General features: G+C 36.4%; 1 pseudogene; it reads right to left on the reverse strand.

Annotated features, from left to right (window-relative positions):
- Nucleotides 1-447: 447 nt before the first annotated feature.
- On the reverse strand, nucleotides 448-3431 carry LOC118026214 (annotated as a pseudogene).
- Between the last annotated feature and the right edge of the window lie 3693 nt (nucleotides 3432-7124).

Consider the following 7124-nt stretch of genomic DNA (forward strand, 5'->3'; position numbering starts at 1 on the left):
AAATGACAAATTGAATGACCAGAATGTAGAAAATATTTGTGCAAAACTGCGTTAATTGTCCTTATCATTTAATAGAGGTAAAACCTAAGAACACACAATGACAATGATGAAGAAAAACTACACTGAAAGGAACTCTATTTTAAATTTCAAACAACATGGGTCATACTACTTCTAAACACTGAGAGAAAACATGGCACCATGAGCAGCGGGAGCAACACATGACTCGGGGATTCTGCCAGCAAAGGTGGTTGACCCTGGAACATGCCGAAGTTTCTCTCCACACCAGCCAGCCGTCTTAAATGACTGGAAACTATTGTAGGGCTTAAAACTCACTTCAGTGTCTTATTCTTGAAATTTGCAGATCATAAATGAAATATTTACGAAAGTCCTTTCCCCCCCACCTCAAGGAATGTTTCTCGTGTCACGAGAAACATTCAATTAATTCAATTAAAAGAATTGAATCATAGACTCTCTGGATTTACCTACACTGATCCATTTAGCTTGAATTTGAAGCTCTTCTTCAATAAATCAAATGTAATTTTTTGCACTAACAGGTAGTTCTTTAAGTGTCCTTGCATTTGATATATCTGTGTTCCAAAGTGGGAGAGTCTTATATTGAACTTCAACTTTATTTAAGACTTCTTGGTTTGCTGGGAAATTTCACCACCTAACTTGTAAGCAACTCCAACTTTGATTTCCATAAACATGTCCAAAATATCCAATTTGGCAAATGCAGGAAATCCATTAATCATATGAGCATATTTGAGCAAAATGGGGTCCAGCCAGACATACCTTCTTTTCCTGCCAGTGGTTACCCCAAACTCTCCACCTCTTGTTTGTAATAATTCTCCAATTTCATTGTCTTACTCTGTAGGGAAGGTACCAATGCCAACTTGAGTTGTGTAAGCTTTTATGACCCCATCACTTCTCCAACATTGTGAGGGGGTATACCCAACCAGGGACAGACACCTCCAACTGTACAGTTCAAAGAGGTTACAAATGGATAAGTTCCAAAATTAATATCTAGTAGTGCTGCATTGGCATCTTCTACCAAGATTTTCTTTGGTGGTCCATCTAGGGCCTCGGAGAGGAAATAAACTCCGTCTCTCACCATTGGTTTAATCCTTTCCATATAGCCCTTGAGTTTTTGTAATTCACTTTCAGTGTCAATTTCCAAAGTGGGATATATGATTTGTATTGGTTAGCCAGAACTTTGAACCTCCCTGAGAAGCCATCAAAGTCAGAAACAAGATCACACATCCGCAGTCCACCCCCAGTAGCCTTGGAAGAATAAACTGGGCCAATACCTTTTGTGGTACCCCAAATTTTCCTGCTTGTTCTGGTCTCTGTTGCTCCTGGAGACCATCAGGTGCTTGATGAAAATTGAATACGATATGAGCACTGTCAGATAGGATAAGCCTTTTTCCCCAGCCTTCCAGACCTTTTCCTTTTTTCTCTGCTTCCTCAAATAATCTGGGAAGATGAGCTATCATGCTATTTCCAATGAATATGGTAACATTTGGATGAATTATTCCACAATGTCCAGTATGGTCACCCAGTTCCCCTCTGGGCCATGCCCCAGGGTGGCCACAGTCCTGGTTGGATATGGAAGATGCCACAGGATTGGTCTCAGCATGGTGGCTCCAGTGACAGGAGGAGAGCCTGCAGGAGATGCAGGCAGTGAGGACTGCACGAACTGAACTGCTCTGTGGCCACCAGCCACGTGCGGAGGAAGAAGGAGCCAGAGGCCAGCCCGACTATTTACCTTCTTAACTATAAACACTTTTCTTCAAAATTTTCAATGAAAAGTTTCAAATATACAGAATACTTGAAAGACCAATACATAAGCATCATATACCATACCTATCACCTAGATTCAACAATTATTAACATGACATAGATTCAATAGTAACATTACCATTTTCCTTAATGTATAAATATGTGTGTGTGGATAATATACATATGGAAGTTGGTTACAGACATTTTGACACATGAGCCCTAATATTCAGCATGCGACTCTTTAGAATGAAAACATTCTTCTAACTACTAAACCGTAATCACACCTAAGAATATGAGCAATAATTTCAGTATTATCTAATATCGAGTCCCTAGTCAAAATTTCCTAGTTATCACCCATATATCATTTTATTTATTATTTAATTATTTTAAGTAATCACTACCCCCAACATGGGACTAGAGCTCAATACCCGGAGATCAAGAGTCACCCACTCCAAGGACTGAGCTAGCTAGGTGCCCCATCCCCATGTATCTTTTGTAGTTGATTTTGTTTAACTGGATCCAATCAAGGCTCAGATGTTGTTTTTGGTTGTTTTGTTTGCTCACTCACCTCTACTTAAGACAGTGATTTTTTTTTTATTTTAAAGATTTTTATTTATTTATTTGACAGAGAGAGAGCAAGAGAGGGAACACAAGCAGGGGGAGTGGGAGAGGGAGAAGCAGTCCTCCCACTGAGCAGGGAGCTGGATGTGGGACTTGATCCCAGGACCCTGGGATCACGACCTGAGCTGAAGGCAGACGCTTAACGACTGAGCCACCCAGGCGCCCCCCCCCACTCTTTTTTTTAAACAGACCAAGCCTGTTATTTAGAATGTTCCACATTCTGGATTTGTCTGTTTCCTTATAGGCTTGTTCTTAACCTGTGTTCCTCAGATACCAAAGCCTGAGAGGAAGGCTTATGTGCTGTAAATAATAATATTTCTAACTCAAATTCAACATTATACATTATATCTTACCTTTGATTTTACATAGATACCTCTTCTTTCTTAATTAACAATCTAAATTCTTAATAACACTAACAGTTTACTCATTTGCCTTACCTTACAATTTTTTAAAACAATAGCACCAATATTACTAGTTCAAAAAACTAAGTGAAGATAAAGATTTCTTTGTGGTTCTTTTATCTTTATAACATATCTAATGATTGGATAACAATGTGCTATGCTTAAAAAACATTTGAAATAATTTTGTCCTCGCATGGTTATGTTAAAAATTTGATAAATATTTAAGTTTGTTTTGTGTTGTTTTAAATTAAATAGTTCCTTTCCCTTTTTGGTTAATTTTATTTTTTGAATTATAGAAAACATTTACAGGAGTAAAAAAAATCAAAATTATATAAAGATGTAAAGTCATAGAAGTCTTACTTCCATCTTTATCCCCTCTACCTGATTTCTCCTCTGTCCCTATAGATGACCATTTTTAAAAATTAGTTTCTGGTTTATTCTTCCTATTAATTTTTGCAACAACAGGCAAGTATGTATTGTCCTCCTGTTTTTTTTCTCACAGAGCATAGCATATTATATATCCTGTTTCACAATTTGTTCTTTTCACTTAATAAGATATCCTAAATGTCACCCCATATTAGTATATAGAGGTCTTTCTCACGCCACCCTCATGGTTGCATAGTACTCCATTGTGTGGATGTGTCATGGTTGATTCATCAATTTCCTTCCATTCATCATTCAACCCATTGGCAGATATATGGGTTATTTGGAAATGTTTTTTAAAATTTTGATAATTTTGGATAGAAATTAAAAAATGTATTTCATACTTTTCTAACTTTATAAACAGAGTTCTGTTTTTTCTTGATGCCTCAGGTTCTCATCTGGTTTTGTTAGTTGCTGCTAATTTGCTTGAACTTGAAAATTAGATCACCAAACCTGTAACAATTGCCTATAAAATAGGAGTGATAGACATGAGCAAGGCCCCAGGGAGCTTTCCTATGAGGTAAACTATCCATCCAGACCTACCTAGAAACTTAGGTTTTGAATGTCTTCCTTTTATGCCTTATTTTGCTGTTTTGTTTGATTTATATTAGTTTTCTGCCAAAACTACCCTCATACTTCTAAGGTACATTCAGATTATCAGCAGAAGGTGCATTTTTTTCCGTATAAATTTTTCTGGAAATTGGATCGTGCATACTTCCATATTGAAGTAGCAAAATCTTTCCTGCCCTGGAGATAAGTTTGATTCTGTGGAGGATGGAGAGAGTGAGAAATAGAAATGCTAGTAGTCTAGGAAGAGGTCAGCACATACACACAACAATGGGCACATATATACAGGTGAAAATACATTGTAATATATACCTGTATATACCTCTAATACCTGAGCATACCCCTGTAATACTTAATATAAATTTTTCTGCTTTTCATATTCAGTGGTATATCATAAGCATTTTTCTGTGTTATGAGGAACCCTATTGACTATGATTTTAAAATGCCTGAAAATAATGCATTGTATAGAGCAGAATATTAAAAATTTACTTTTATCAGTAAGCCTCTTTCTGTTCAAATGGAATCTACATAGAAGTTTCATATATGGTTCAGACAAGGTTCTGACAGTTTCATTAGTCAGTTTTGACCATCATATTTTAATTACTTATAGCTCTTTCTTGTTTTTCCGATTATTTCTTTTGTTCTTACTTGATGGGTGCTATGTCTTCCCATTCCTCTGAGTGTTAGTTTTATAGTTTTCTTGTTTCCTGCATTGTCTCTGTTTCCTCCAAGCTACTTTTTCTTATTTGATTGTTTTGATCTGTCTATTTTGGAGGGGAGACTTGCCTGACATTTCTAGAGTCTGTAGCTGTGCATTGTTATTAAAGAGTAAAGCACTAAAATGCTGACTGGAATCTGTGTGCAGGTAGGTGAGGCGTGTTAACTGGTGTGCTTGATTATGGGATGATCAGGACTAAGCTGGATCTGTTGAGGGGCCCCCAAATGCATGAGTCTATGGAGCTGCTCTTTGTGACCATTCAGTCTTCCAGAGAAAGGTCCTGGAGTCCAGGTAAGCCTGGTTGCTGGCACTCTTGGACTGGGGAAGGGAGCTTAGTCTCAGGGTGCAGGCTTTCCCTTAATTTCCATTTTTAGTCTGAGACATCATCACAACTCTCTGTCATGCCTGTGTTTTTAAGTACAGAATCTCTGTTTCTATGCTGCCAAGAATAAATCTCCTATCTCTTTGGGGGGAGTTAAAGGTTGTCTGACTGCTCAATTAGAAGGAGGGACCTAGGACTAACTATTCCCCACAAGATTTTTCCAGTTTTTTTCACTTGCTTCTCCCACACTGTAGCTGAAACTGCTGATTTCTGATTTCTTTCAGGGGTTTTGTGGAGGGTGAATCAGCATTTTCTCATTGGTTTCTCCTTCACAGGCTCTTGGGTTTCAGCTTCCTTCAGCTCTGCCAAGTCATTTTTGACTTCTCCATCTGTTTTTCACCTTCTGAAATTTTATTGAATTATCATGTCCACTATTGTCCCTTCTCTGGTTCTCTTTGTCCCTTGTCCCCTTTCCTGTGGAGTTTTAGAAACAAGCAGATATAATGCATGTATCCAGTCCTTCATATTTACCCAGAAGCCTCTTCAAGTAGGCTTAACTCTTCACTATTTGGGAAAAAGTATTCTTTTTATGAAATATGTGAAGATCCCCTAAAGCCCACCATGGATCCTACTATACATTGTACCATAATTAGCTAGCCATTACCCTAGTGTTGTACATCTAGGTTGGCTTCCAGTTTGATATTATGGTGATAACACAATGTGAGCATTTTGGTGCATGAATTATCCACATTATGGCTATTTTTCTGCTTAAATTGTTTAAATTTACATTTCTTCAAGTGTTTTTTTCCTCCCATATATGTATGAGATCTGCATTTCTTCTTTTGTGATTTATCTATTATATATCATAATATTTATATTATATATTATAATATTTATATATGTTAATTTGTTGTACTTAAGGCAGTATATTTATGGTTAAGTGTTTGCTTTTTAATTTTTGTTTACTTTTGGGAGTGTAGACATTACAAATTTTGCACAAACATACCTGAATTTTTAAATGATTTCTTCCATCACTTTTATTTATTTATTTATTTAAGACTTTATTTATTTATTTGAGAGAGTGAGCATGAGTGGGGGGGAGGGGCAAAGGGAGAGGGGGAGGCAGATTCCCTGCTGAGCGGGGAGCTGGACAAGGGGCTCAATCCTAGGACTCTGGGCTCATGACCTGAGCCAAAGGCAGATTGACTGAGCCACCCAGGTGTCCCCTTCCATCACTTTTAAACTCAAAAATATATTCTCTTGTAAATATTTCCTAAATATTCTGATTTGGGAGTTAAAGATGAGAGAATTATTATCATAGGGGTTAGAGCTAAAGTTCTTTTTTTGTACTAACATGAAAATATGTCTATTTTATAAAAATTTTAAAGTAGAATCCAAATGGTATATTCATATATATATGAATTGCATTATATATATGCAACTGCATTAAAATATGTATAGGAAATTCTAGAAAGAAAATACAACCAATGATTTATAGTTATTGTCTTTGGGAACTAAATTTTTCTCTATGTTTAGGTATTATATTTTCTATATTTCCTTAAATATATGGGCATTCTTTTTATATTACAAATGAAAAATTAAATCTTAATTTTCAAGGCTAGTTTATTTATTTTTAAAATTTTATTTCTTTAAGTAATCTCTCCACCAAATGTGGGGCTTGAACTCATGGCCCAAGATCAAGAGCCACATGCTCTTCAGACTGAGCCAGTCAGGCATCCCCCGCCAACTTAAAAAAAAATTTTATTTAAAGACTAGTTTAGAAATAAAGTATAAACAAATAGTTTTGAGAAGTATGATGATTATTTTCTTAGTGATAAGTTCTCCAAAAAATTTTTTAAATATAAAAAAAGCTGTATGTAGTCAATGTATACAACTTAGTGAGTTTGGAGATAATTTTACACCCATGAAACCATCACCACAATCTAAGCCATCAACATAGTCATCAAATCCAAAAGTTTCCTCCTGCCCTCTTATTATTATTATTATTATTATTTATTTACTTGACATAAGATCTAGCCTTGTAGCAAATTTTTAACTGTGCAATATAGAATGGGGTGGTAACTAGTTAAGGTACTAGTTAAAAGTTCTGAGGTTACAGCAGTGCACTCTGGGAAAAATATGGAGAGAGAAGATTTGGGGTGGATGAGACTGAGGTTTGGGGGATGCCCACAGCAAGGAAGGGAAGGAGAAAGTGGATTCAATGAAGAACTAAGCAGAGAGGTGCCTGAGAGAGCTGTCATGGTTTAAGCCCTCTGAAGAGAGTAAAGCCTAA

Source organism: Mirounga leonina, unplaced genomic scaffold (genome assembly GCF_011800145.1).
Source record: "Mirounga leonina isolate KUSES-001 unplaced genomic scaffold, KU_Mleo_1.0 Mir_224, whole genome shotgun sequence".
Taxonomy (NCBI): domain Eukaryota; kingdom Metazoa; phylum Chordata; class Mammalia; order Carnivora; family Phocidae; genus Mirounga; species Mirounga leonina.